Source organism: Saccopteryx leptura, chromosome 9, assembly GCF_036850995.1.
Source record: "Saccopteryx leptura isolate mSacLep1 chromosome 9, mSacLep1_pri_phased_curated, whole genome shotgun sequence".
Classification (NCBI taxonomy): Eukaryota; Metazoa; Chordata; class Mammalia; order Chiroptera; family Emballonuridae; genus Saccopteryx; species Saccopteryx leptura.
The window spans coordinates 92,610,121-92,624,217 of NC_089511.1; the positions used below are offsets into that span (position 1 = coordinate 92,610,121).

The 14,097-nt window shown below is 41.8% G+C and overlaps 1 non-coding gene across 1 annotated transcript; it reads right to left on the bottom strand.

Moving 5' to 3' along the window:
- Positions 1–1,170: 1,170 nt before the first annotated feature.
- LOC136381659 (small nucleolar RNA SNORA1) lies at positions 1,171–1,304 on the bottom strand. The gene has a single exon (XR_010747139.1). It is a non-coding gene; the product is annotated as a small nucleolar RNA SNORA1 (small nucleolar RNA).
- Between the last annotated feature and the right edge of the window lie 12,793 nt (positions 1,305–14,097).

Below are 14,097 nucleotides of genomic sequence, written 5' to 3' on the forward strand. Positions count from 1 at the left end.
CCACCAGGGGGTGATGCTCTGCCCATCTGGAGCATTGCTCTGTTGCAACCAGAGCCATTCTAGTGCCTGAGGCAGAGGCCATAGAGCCATCCTCAGTGCCCGGGGCCAACTTTGCTCCAATGGAGCCTTGGCTGTGGGAGGGGAAGAGAGAGACAGAGAGGAAGGAGAGGGGGAGGGGTGGAGAAGCAGATGGGCACTTCTCCTGTGTGCCCTGGCCTGGAATCGAACCTGGGACTCCCGCACGCCAGGCCGACGCTCTACCGCTGAGCCAACCGACCAGGGCACACAATCATTTTTGATTCAAATTTTTGCTCAAATGGTGATCTCCTTAAGGTTTCCCCTAACTATTCTTCAGAAAGTAGCACACTCAATCTATTTAACTCAGCTTTAACTTTTTTGATAGACTTTACAACCACAGAACATTTAGCAGAAACAAATATCTGATTATATGTTTAGCACTTTGTTTTAATCAAAATGTTTAACAATATGACATTGTATAAATTTAAGTTGTACATGTTATTTTAAAACATTTATATACTATACTATGATTGCCATTGTACTAATAATTAGCTTCATTATCTTGTAACATAATTATTTCTTTTTAGTAGTTGGAATAATTACGTTCTAGTCTATTAGCAAGTTTGATGATTATAATACAATATTGGTGTCTATATTCACTAAATATAGGTCTCCAGGGTTGACTTATAACTCTTTGCAAGATTGTACCCTTAAACAACAATTAGCCTATCCCTATACACATCTATCACCTGCTAACCACCATTTTACTCTGTTTTTGAAAGTTTGGCTTTCTCAGATTCCACATATAAAGTGATACCATACAGTACTTGTCTTACTTGTCTGACCTATCTCATTTAGCACAATGTGTCCAAGGTATATTCAGGTTGTCACAAATAGCAGGATGTTATTTTTTCTTATAACTGAATAACATTCCATTTGTGTGTGTGTGTGTATCATATCTTCTTTATCCACTGATCCACTTATAGGCACTTACGTTGTCTCTACATCTGGCTATTATGAATAATATTGCAATAAATGTGGTAGTGCATGTATCTCTTCAATATCTTGTTTTCATTTCACTTGGGTATATACCTAGAAGTTGAATTGCTAGATCATAGAATAAATCTATTTTTAATTTTTTTTTCTTCTTCAAAATGTTACAGGTCTCATTGTCACCACTGCAATAACAGTACTATGGTGGAAGCATAACCTGTCTCACTGTAGCCACATTAATGTCTGGACACAATGGACAAGAATGGTGCCCATTTTTCATGTAGAATGAGGCTTCTATTTTTAATTTTTGAGGAACCTTCACAATGTTTTCCATAGTGGTTGAACCAATTCCATTCCAGCCAACAGGGTATAAGGATTCTGTTTTCTACACCTTCTTGACAATACTTGCTACCTCTTACCTTCTAGATGCTAGCCATTCTAATAGGTGAGAGGTGATATCTCTTTGTGGTTTTGAATTGCATTTCCGTAATGATTACTGATGATTAGCATCTTTTTATGTACCTGTAGCCATTAGCACTACTTATATAAACTCATTAAGAGACATTATTTTTTCACTAATATACTCTCAACTGTTAGAAAATGACTGGCTCATAGCATGTACTCAAAAATTATTTGAATCAAAAAATGAGTAGGAATGCAGGGCAGTGGAGGTAAGGTGAGCAAATGAAATTGCTTTGAAAAACATACAGTAACTGAAATAAACAGTAGTAAAGATGAAGTGGGAAAAAATTAGATTGATAGCAGATGTAAGAAGAGTAAATACTATAATCCAAAAAGTGAATCAAAAAGAACATTTTTTTTGTGACAGTGATATTTGGATGTTTAATTCAATAATCAGTATTCTCAGTCACTTCCAGGAATTAGGACCTCTAAAAAGATATTCTTTTTTTAAAAAAGATTTTTATTTATTCATTTTAGAGAAGGGAAAGAGAGAGAAAAGAAGGAAGGGAGGAGCAGGAAGCATCAACTCCCTTATGTGCCTTGATCAGGCAAGCCCGGGGTTTTGAACTGGCAACCTCAGCATTCTAGGTCAATGCTTTATCCACTACACCCACCACAGGTCAAGCTAAAAGATATTCTTGAAAAAAACATTTCAAAGTTGTCAACCTCTGAATTAACCAAAGGAAAATAATAAATCCCTTGAAGTTCCTCTGTATAGTACACCTTAACTCACCTGGGAATCTCTGGCTTGGGAAGTCTTCCTCCAATATCCATGGCTCCTCTCCTTGCTCTAACCTGAAGATTACCTCTGGTTTGGTAACACAATACCCAGTCAAAGTGAAATAATTTAGAACTTGGGCCAGGAAGTCTAGACTGCAAGGAGGGACTCTACAAGAGGAGGAAGATCCTAGAGCTGCTCAGTGAAGGTGCCATTGAACATTTCATTGGAGAGGTAAACACAAATATCTTCTTGGTGCCCCAAAGTGATCTATAAACATTGATTCCTGAATTCTAACTTGACTATCATTAAACTCTACAGAGAACTCTATGCTTCATAATCAGAAGAATTTTAAGATGCTGTTTAGAATTATATTGTAAACAGACTTTACCCACTGAGACTGGGTTGCTGTAGTTATCCAGCATCACATCTCTGTACAGGGACCTCTGAGTCGGATCCAGGAGCTGCCACTCCACCTGGGTGAAGCCCATAGTCACATCCATAAATGACACCGATGCCTGGAGTTTCTGTTTAATCTGAAATGTTCAGCATTAAGTAATACTGAAAAGGATGTATGGGAACTAATCCTCACCATGATTACTGTTCAGGGATTAGCAAAATGGCTTACAGAACATTTGCTTTATACTTTTCAGGAAGAAGAGAAATGATAATAGAAATATTCTGCCATTGCATTAAGGCATTATTCTTATAAAAAAAATTATCAAGTCCCCACAATGTATCTGGAACTATCCCAGCTCTTGGGAGTACTAAAGATGAAAAAACATCTTCCTGTATTCAAACAGCATACAATCTGGTAAGAAAACAGATGTTAGAAGTGCTATGGTCAAAGTACATACAAGATAGACTCATGTAAATGAGAAGCAAAATTAGCTCTATTTTGAGCTTCTCTGAGGAAGAACAGCTGATGAATGAAAAGTAATATTGTGTTCTTCATGAACACTGGGCCATGACATGAGCACAGAGGGGCTCTCCTATATTCAGGAAATGAGCAAAAGGGTAAACAACATTTTAGTTTATTGACCGAAGGCATAGAAACAAAATTGACACCTGTGTAGAAAAAAAAAATATCACTACTTGGATTTTGAAGCTAAAGTGGTATATAAAGGGAAATTATAACCATAAATGCATACAAAAAGCTCTAAATAAACTCATCTCTAACAAAATAGAAGTAGGATAAAAAATCTATAACTAAATATAGTTGAAGGAAGGAATAAAGGTAAAAGTAGAAGTTAATAAAACTTATTTATAGTGGTGACCAATGAAACCAAAAGCTGGTTCCTTTAAAGAATAATAAAATCTGTTACTGAGAAATGTGGAAATATAACTCAATAGGTCAAAGAGAAAAGTTATAACACTATCTCCATAAAATGTTAAATAGGCATTTGGAAATCAACTCTAATTTTTAATAAAATAAATAGATACTCAATGGATACTTTGTGAACATGATAGACTGTGCATCTACCTCAGTCCAAAGCCAGCAGAATGCATAGTGAAAAAACATGGCAGGCATTCCCACTTGGATCTATTTAGTTAGTCCTAGGTCGGGAAGTGTTCATTCTTTTATTGCACTGATTATTTTTTACAGATCAACAAATATAAAATTAAATCCTTTCATCACATTCTATTTTTAAAACTTCAGCTGGATTAAGGTACTATATATTAAAATAAACATGGTGTTTTTAGACAAAATACAGAAAATTTTCATTTGGCCCATGGGTTGTATCACCATATAAAAGTTTCAGAAAGCATACTGTTAAGTTAAAAGACTAAAAACATACTGAGAAAAGTAATAATTATAACAAAAGATTACCATTTAAAATAATACATAAGGAATTCTTACAAAACTCAGTAGTAAACAACCTGAAAAGCCATAAATTTATGCAAGTTTTACAATCTCAACAGCCAGATATATGAAAATTAAACAGTGAAGATGTTCACACCATAGCATAGAAATAACTTTTCATATCTGTAGAGGAAGGAGAAAAGTAGTTTTCCAATTACTAATAATAATACATAGAAAAATTAGAAATCCTCATATTCTACAACTCAAAAATATTAATCATAAGACTCTGGAGAATGATTCTCAAATTTAGTACATATCAGCATCACATGGATGCCTTATTAAAAACACAATTGCTTGGCCCTGGCCAGTTGTTTCAGTAGATAAAGCGTCAGCCCAGCATATGGACATCCTGAGTTTGATTCCTGGTCAGGGCACACAGGAGAAGCAACCATCTGCTTCTCTCTTTTCTCTCTCCCCATTCTCTCTCTCTTCTTCTCCCACAGCCAGTGGCTGATAGGTTCAAGTGTTGGCTCCAGGTGCTGAGGATAGATAGTTGATCCAAGCATCAGCCTCAGACACCAAAAATAGCTGTTGATTTGGGCACTGGCCCCAGACAGGGGTTGCCTGGTTGATCCCGGTTTGCCATATTCAGGAGTCTGTCTCACCATCTCCCCTCTTCTCACTTAAAACAAACAAACAAAAAAACATGATTGCTGGACCTCATCCCAGAATTTCTCTTACATGAGGTTTGGAATTTCTCTTATATGAGGGGCATAAGAATCTATATTTTAAACAAGTTTCTAGTTTATGCTGCTGCTTCTGCTCAAAGAACCTCACTTTGAGAAGCACAGCTCTAGAGTCTGGAGGCACTTTTGTGTTTGTGCAGAGAATGAAAAGGATGTTCATAACATTATTTACATTATTGAAAACTAGAAATTATTTAAGTGTCTACCAATAAAATATAATATTTAGAAGATAGTGTTGCCTACAATGGTGGGTTGAGGAAAATGTGTATCATATATTCATTAAGATAACTTACATACTTTTAAAAGCACCCAAAATAATAAACAGTATTGTTCAACTATCTACATATGTTTTCAATGTAAATATAGCTATAAAATGGGAAGACTAGTAGACAAGGAAGAAAACTTAGAACTAAACTAGGGGCATGTTGAGGAAGACTCAAAAACAAAAAGCCATTACAAGAGGGTTATAAGAAGGCAAACAAGACTTCCCAGGAGGTGGGAGTGAATAGGAAAATGCAGCAGTTGTTCAAGAAAGGCAACTACAATGAAGTCTTTGGTGACCTTTACCTGGACAGATCCTAAAAGTAGAAGGGAAGAACCAAGACAGAATGCTATGGGATGAAATCTGACAAAGTTCAGAAACATCTACTAGAAAACTTAACTTCTAACCACTTCTATACACAGCCTAACTGAGATAAAATAGTGCCGCGAACCAGTACAGATAGTAATTTCAGGTCCTGAGTGGGAACAGCACGGAATTAAGAAAATAGGCTTAAAGAGAAATAGGATGGGCTCTGGAGGACTCTCTGCAATGCAGAAGATAGCTTGCAAAAAATGAGTCTTTACTCCCTTACCTGCTTTGTTTATAGGGCAAAGTGAGGTCATTAGCAAATGAAAGAGATCATTAAAACAAAGTCACATTTTCAAGGCAACCCAAGAATTCTCCCTAATGCATAAAACCCCCACCATACATAACACCTTAACTTCACAAAACAAAGGATAAAAAGAAAACTGCCTCCAGTCTCTCCAAGGGACACGGAGGATAGAAGGAGTAGACACAATCCAGCACCACAGCTAACATGGAGGTGTGGAGAAAAACTTAGCTTTTAGCAACTTAACCAAGCAAGTGATGTGTGTGTGTGTGTGTGTGGGGGGGGGTGGGATTAGTGCAAATACTCAGCTTTCTAGCCAATATGGAGGAGTGGGGGGGGGGGGACTTAGCCTTTTACTAAGCCTCGAATTTATAAGAGCTTTGCCACTTCCAGTCTCCCACAAAATAGTTATGAAGAGTTTTTGCAATAGGCACACAGGCCATTCATTTCTCTGAACATACTAGGTTTTATTCCTCGAGCAAATAAGACCATCATAAAATGGACTGCTTGAACCATCTCCTGGACTCTTCTGATTCCAGTGAGGAACAGTTTGAGGCATTCATTTCAGGAATGTCACTAGAAGGTCGTTCACTATGTGTCCCTATGTTAAGACTACATTTTTCAGGAAGTCTTTGTATCTTGAACAGAATTGTCTGAATCTAAGTGTCTCCTTTTCCACCACGGTTATCAGAAACACCAGAGACATACTTGTAATAAACCTAGAAACTCTAATATATATAACAATCAGTATAAATCTACAAGCCAACACGACCCTGCTATTGATCTGTGATGTTTAATTTTTATCTATTACTAATTTCCCACCTTAACATATGGACTTTTAGAAATCACATAAAGTCTATTGTAAAACAAAGTGGAGAAAACTTGAGATTTGGTCATTTTCTGCTGTTCTTGGAAAAATGTAGACAACTCTGAAGATATGCTGGGTTACAAGAAGAATGGAGTCATGAAAGATCTGGCCTTCCTGGCAGCTCCTGAATTCTCCTGCCCTATAAAGCTACACATACCCAGTAGAGAGGAAGAATGTCAATACCCCCTTTACTTTCAGAAGGTACCTAGAAATGGTGAAAGACCACTGTTGGTCAAATAAGTTTGTAAATATGATATATAGGTTTGCTCACTTATAGTTTGCATTGAATGTGGGGAACAGGATGTAAGCAGGCAAGATCCTTATAGCCTCAGGCTTAGTTTTAAGACTAAGCCTCTCCCACCCTAGGTGACTTTGTATCAGAGACTTCTTTGTTTGTATATTGGATTAAATGTTTTGATTTCTACACTATAAAATGGGGCAGACCAGGAACTTGCTCTTTCTTGGTTCCTGAGATTAGCATTAGAGAGAAGAGCAGAGAAAGGCCACGTGGAGGAGAGGAGAAGCAGCCAAGATGGCAGAGTTCTGAAGGAAAAACCAGTTTGTGCAGAGTTTGTGCAGGGAGAAGGAAGGAGATGGGGAACAGAGGTGAATAAGGCTGGTGAGCTAAAAACCTTTGATACTAGGAAACTCAGATAAGTCAGTGGCTTTGGGAGCCCTGAATGGAAAGGGAAGTGTTTTCCCATTGTGTGTATTTCTTGCCCGACGGGTGCAAGCTAGGATTAAAGCTAATGGCCCACCAGGTCTTGACTCCATTGTTTCATTACCGTCTGTCCGAATCAAATGTGAACCTGCACCAGCCAGGTGGCTCTGACGGTGGCCATGGCTACTGGCTTTACAACCACCTATCTGACTCTAATATAATCACCTAACTTTGGGGCATAAAGTTTTTACTGGGTAAATATAAATATTTGCTTTGTATGGATTATTTAATACTTTAAATCTCCCTTGGTGTTCACAAAGATTTTTTTTTTTTAATTGAGAGGAGGGGAGATAGAGAAATAGGATCCACCTGGCAACCCTCATCTGGGGTGGATGCTCAAATCAACCCAGCTATCCTAAGCGCCTGAGGCAGAAGCTCAGACCAACCCAGTCGCTGACTGCAAAAAGGGAAGAGAGACATAAGGGGAAGAGAAGCAGATGGTTGCTTCTCATGTGTGCCCTGAACAGGGATCAAACCTGGGATGTCAGCATGCCAGGGCTGACACTCTATCCACTGAACCCACCCACCAGGACCTCAAAGAATTTAAAATGACAAAACTGATTAAAACAAATAACACACTTAAGGAAGGAACCTTAACTCCTCACTAAACTTGTAAAAAATACCTAGGGCTAAGCTGCTTATCAATGTTCCTACTAAAATGAATAAAATTTCAGTTAGTGGCTTTAAAGAGAGCTATAAAAAGCACTGCTTTAAAGAAAGGTCTGTGTTTTAATTTATCTTGGTTGCCATTTTTCCAAAGGATCTCATACGACGCTTCTTTTACTTGTGTAGAAAAGCCGGCAGTCCTTGTTTAGCAGTCGAAAAATCTTTTTTAGTCTTCCCCACTCACAAAGCCGTCGTCCTGGATAAGTCTTTACCCTTCAGAAGGAAAACAACTTTGTCTTTTGTAAATTAGACAACAATAGAGAATTCTTGAAAATTATTCCTGAACTCTAGGGCAATTTGGGACGGAGTGACAGCCTGCATCAAGATAGGGGTGATAGACGTGATTTGAGGGTGAACTGGGAGCAATGGTGATGGCCCAGCAGTGGGCGCAACCGAGCCCCGCACTGCAGGCCCGCTGGCCAGGCCACGTCGTGCCCGCGCCCCTCCCGCCGCAGGCCCAGCGCCCCTCCCTCTGGCTGGACACGCTGGACACGCCCTTCCATAGCACCAGGACCCAGGTCTCAAAGAGGGCTTTCCCTGTCCCGCCCCAAGGCTGGTCACGTGGGGGCCCCAGGGCGCCCTCCCAGTTCCATGGAGCTCCTCCCCTAGCCCGTCCAGCAGGCCTTCCCCTACCATGAGAGCCCTCCTGCACCCCTGTCCAGCTCTGGCGCTTCTCGGCCGCTCCCTGCTCCAGGGACTCTGGTCCTTGAAGAGGTATGGACACCGCCACCCCAGAACGCCTGCGATGTGGGCCCCAACCGGACCCACATGAGTTAAAGGCAGAGGCAGTGAGGAGGCCGTGGAACTAGGCATGCCCAGAAGACCTGGACTCCCCTTTCCTACGCCTGGAGGGATTAGTGGAGAGGTTGGGGCCTAAGCCCTGGGACAGTTTGGTGGGGGCAGTCAGCTGGGGTGTGGAGGTGAGGGGGTAGGCTGGTAAGGGTCCATAGGCCGCTAAGAGTCCTGCTTCCCTCAGGAGCTCCCTGTTGGTCACATAAGTTTGTAAATATGATATTTAGGTTTGCTCACTTATAGTTTGCATTGGGTCTGGGGGACAGGCTGTAAGCCAGCAGGTCCTTTTTAAATAAAATATGTATTTCCGATGGCTTTAGGCAACTCCTGTGTTTTGGTCGTTCGACCCCCGCTGGGTTGTGACCCACAGGTTGAGAACCGCTGTTACAGCCTAAGGCTTAGATTTAAGACTAAGCCTTTCCCACCCTAAGTGACTCCTTGTCAGAGACTTCTTTGTTTATATATTGGATTAAAGATTTTGATTTCTACACTATAAAATGGGGCAGACCAGAAACTTGCTCTCTCTTGGTTCCTGAGATTAGCATTAGAGAGGAGAGCAGAGAAAGGCCACGTGGAGGAGAGGAGAAGCAGCCAAGATGGTGGAGTGCTGAAGGAGAAGCCAGTTTGTGCAGAGTTTGTGCAGAGAGTGTTGGAATCCATAGGAGTCTGAAAGACCAGAGTAATAGGCTTTATTGAAAGGAAGAAAGGAACCCTGCCAGGCACTTCTCCCAGGGAGAAGGGCACCAGTTACCGACTAAGGGCAAATTATATGGTGTTTGGGAGAGCCTGAGGGGATACTGAGGCACAAGTCCTGGTATGTTTCCTTTTACGATTTGAGGATTTCAGCTTTCTGGAATGCTCCTTCTTGGGGCAAGTTGACCAGCTTCTTGGAATTCCTCTGTCTCAGGGGCGATAGCCCAGTAAGGGTGAGGTCTGACAGATAAATGGAACATCAAGAGGGCAGTTTGGAATTCACGTATCTATCATTTCTCAACTCTGTGGTTACAGATAAAAGAAAGGCAGTTATTAATTTTATAATCTACAGTGAGGTGTGATGAGAAAGAGGAGAAAAAAATTGGAAAATTATTGCTTCTTCTGAAGAGAACTCAAGAAGGGAACCTTGCCAAGACAAGTCCCTCATCCAGTTAAGGAGGTCGTCAATTTCTGTGCTGTAAGGTCTGAACCAGGCGATGTCCTTGAAAACCTGAGTGAGGAAGTAAAAAAATTATTGCAAGCAAATAATTGTTAGTTGCTTGCTGCGAGTGTCAATTAAACAGGGTTACATGGTGATATATGGTCTCCTGGATGAGCCTCATGAGACATGCTGGTCTGGTTCCTCTCAAATGGGAGGACATGTGGAGATTTTTAGAGATTGGGAACCTGTTGGTGTAAGTTTTTAGAAGGACTGAATATGTGTGGTTTAAAAGGAAGGAGGTTTGGAGAACATTCAGGAGGAAATTTCTCGGGCTGAGGGGCGGCTTCTTCCTGCTGTCATCCCTAACTATCTGATATTTCCCTCATGAAGTTCTCCTTGGGGTATTGGGGAATAGGAGTGTAGTAGCATTTGATTGTACGTAATCCTAGAGATTTCTCTCATCCAGGCCTGTAGGAACTTGATAAAGAAGGGGGCAAGTATTTGGAGATCAGGAATGCAGAGATAAGGAGGATTGTGTAGCGGGGTGAAAGTTCTTCCATGGTAAAGTTAGAGATATTCTTTCCTGGCAGCCCTGGAGAAAGCAGTTAGTTTGAGCTAAAAGAAATGTTTCATGTCCGTTTGTAGGCTCTTCTTCAGCCAAGAAGACCCAGTGATCTTGTCCCCTTACTATGTGAAGGGTAAAAAGACTGAGAAGCATTAAGAGGTGAATGTTATTTATTCTCCTAGTTCTTCAGGGATACGGGAGAGCTTTAGGTTTAGGGGACCTGCAGGGGTTGAAAGCTAGGATTTAGGAGGTTTGCTGATATAGGGTTTCAGATTTTTCTGTTACGCAAGGGCAGGTTTCAGGGTTGATGTGTAGGGTTAGGTAGATTTTTCCAATTTTCTGATTGGTGAAGGTCGGCATGCAGTTCTATAAGAAACTAGTGAACAAACATAAGAGGAGGGGTTAAAAGTTAGAAAAATAAATAGGAGAGTGAGTGGACTAATGAAAGGCAATAGTCAAGATGCCCAGTTTGTGTGAAACCACTGATTTCATGTTTACGAATTTGCTGGGCTTGAGAGAGAGAGAGAGAGAGAGAGTAGGAATAAGACAGGGAAGTGGCCAGTCCTCCTGCCCATAGACCTACTTTTATAGAAATTTTTAAAGCAACAAAGAGAGGATTTACCTGTATAGCTCGTTTGGTCCTTAGATTGACGGGTAGTGTACTAGGAACTAGAAGAGGCTCATGGGGTGGGATTAGGTTGATATTTGGGATGAGATAGATTAGGTTACAGGTTTCTGTCCAATTATTAGGGAGACATATAGATGTTATGCCATTTTTCTACTTTAGCAGCAGTGGGAGTTGTCAGGATCACAGTGTGTGGACCTGTCCATGTGAAAGTCAGTCCTTGGGTGATGTAATGCTGGAAGTGCCTCTTGGACAGTCTTTGAACAGTTTTCTGAGTAACCTATAAATCCTGCAAGTACTTAGGGAAAGGGTGGTTACATTTCTAAACTTTGCAGCTAGAGTTTAAGTCCTAGTGACTGCTGCTTCTAGCTGGAATTAGCAGCAGGTCCCAGCCTACAATAGGCATGGGGCATTGAGGAGACAGGAATAAAGGAGATACTATACATTAAATAAAGCAACAAATTCAGACTGTCAATACCCACAGTAGGATCTTTGAGGGGTAAACAAAACTCAAATATTCAAGCAAGGCATAGTAGATGGCCCTTGTGTTTCCAAGAAATGAGATCAGTTTATCTGCTACTTGGAAGAAATACCTTAGGCTCATGAACAATGTCCTTGGGCCTTCAGTGGAAATTCCCAGCATGCTGGGCAAGGTCAGGTCACAGGTAGCTGGAGCAGGGCTAGAAGAGACTGAACCCTCCCTCCATGGAGCAAGGGGGCAGCTTACCTTCTTGTGTCCCTCTTCCACAGCACAGATGTGTCAACCAGTGGGGTCAGGAAGCCTGGCAGGCTTCAGTTCAATGACCTTTCTTTCCACTCTGGAGCAGGGCCCTGATGGAATTCTATGAAGCCCTTTAGGGTGCTGGAGCCTTTAAGAGTTTATGCCAAAAGCTGGTATTTCCTGACTTCTTTTGGGCCTTATTTGCCTTTTCTGTTACTTCCTTGGCCATTATAGACCTTAAAAGCCATGCTCAGATCACTGAGGGGCTTGACTAGAGAAAGAGAGCAAAATTGGGAATTCAGTGTTTAAAGAAGCCTATTAGACTGAGGAAAGAAAGGATTTGGTCTTTTATTTATTTATTTATTTTTGAAATAAAAACAGTTTCTATAAGTTTAAATTTTTATTTATTTATTTTATTTTATTTTTTTATAGAGGCAGAGTGAATCAGAGAGAGGGATAGACAGGGACAGACAGACAGGAATGGAGAGAGATGAGAAGCATCAATCATTAGTTTTTCATTGCGTGTTGCAACATCTTAGTTGTTCATTGATTGCTTTCTCATATGTGCCTTGACCGCGGGCCCTCAGCAGACCGAGTAACCCCTTGCTGGAGCCAACAACCTTGGGTTCAAGCTGGTGGGCTTTTGCTCAAACCAGATGAGCCTGCACTCAAGTTGGCAACCTCAGGGTCTCGAGCCTGAGTCCTCTGCATCCCAGTCTGATGCTCTATCCACTGCGCCACTGCCTGGTCAGGCAGGATTTGGTCTTTGGTGGTAGGTGGTTGGAGACTGTGGAGGGTCTGAGTTAGATTTAGGGTGAGATTTCAGGTGGTGGGGGTTAAGGCAATGCCTAGACAGACTCTGGATTGAGAATGAAGTTGAGCCTTAGCAGAGAAGACACGATATCCCTTTACAGTGAGGAAGTTAAGAAGGGTGGTGGTGTGTCTCCTTGAGGCAGGCAGGGAGGGGCTGCAGACAAGTATGTTATTTACATATTGTAAGAGAGTACTAGTTTTGAGATTGCATGCTGTTAAATCCTGAACTAGTACCTGCCCAAACAGGTGTGGGCTGTTTCTGAACCCCTGGAGTAAGACAGTCCACATAAAGGCAAACAGAAAGTAAGAGTCAGGGGGTAGAGGAATGTTAAAGAAGGCATTCTTTAGGTCTAGGACCTGTAGAGATTAGGGACTACTGAATGGAGGGGAATTACCACCTCATTGATTAGGTGTAAGGCTTGTACGAGGCGATAAGCCCCTGAAGGTTTTCGAACAGGTAGGGTGTGGGTATTGCAGAGAGTCCGTGGGGATGAGTATGCCTGGTTTAAGAGGTGGGTAATTATTGGTTTAAGGCCTTAGAAACAGACACAGTTACACATTAAACAAAGACTTCAGATACACATTATTAATTAAGGAATTTAAATGAGCGCGCTTTACTTGTTTCAATTAAAATTATACTAGAGGTGTTTTCTGTCAAACAAAGAGACAAAACAGATTATTCACTCACACAACTCAATAGAGAGGAAGAGAGAAAGCAGATGGATGAACAGTGTGAGAAGCTGGATGGAAAAGGAGGGTCAGAATCTGCAGGAGGAGGAGGAGGAGATTAAGTTGGTGGGGGCGCCACTTGGTCAGAGGAGTCAAAAAAGATTTAGATCTCTGAGGTGAGGGGAGGGGGCGAGGAGGAAAGAGGCACAGTCACAGTTTGTAAGGAGGGAGGAGGGGTCAGAGAAGAGACAGGCACTGCAGCTGGAGCCACAGTTTCTAAGGAGGGGGGAGGGGATGAAGAACACAGTGGAGAAGGGAGGGGGCTCTTGGAGGGAAGAGACTCGAGTGGAAAAGATTTGCAGAAGGACCAGAGAGGGGTCCCAAGAGAGGGGTGTCCTCGGGGGTCAGGCAGGAGGGAGAGAGTTGGGAGTCCACGGAGAAGGAAAGATTAGGAGCGGAGGTTTTAGGTGAGGTTTCTCTGGCCAAAAATGGCCTGCGTGTAGAACAGAAGGCACAGAAATTAAGGACAGGAGCAAAGGGAGAAGAAAAGCCTGCACATAAGGAATCTCTGATGCCCTCCCCGTCCGGTGGCAAAGTTGTCAAGATAGGATATTGTAGAAGCAGGCTACTCAGGGTTGAAACCTCCCAAACTGTGAACCTCAGAGAGTAGAGTCTTGAGGCCTGAGATTGGGAGGAGCCTGGCTGGACGATTTGGACTGAGAGGAGCCCACAGTAGAGGAGACTGGTGAGAGAAGGGGGCGTCCCCTCCTTCAGTCACAGTTCCGAGAGGAGAAAATCTCCGTAGAAAGAGTCTCAGACAAGAGGTCATCACCCCAAGGCTGAGATCCCGGGACGTAGCAGAGTGGCCTGGCTAGGTGCACCTAGGCAGTCCATAAAGGAGACCACCCA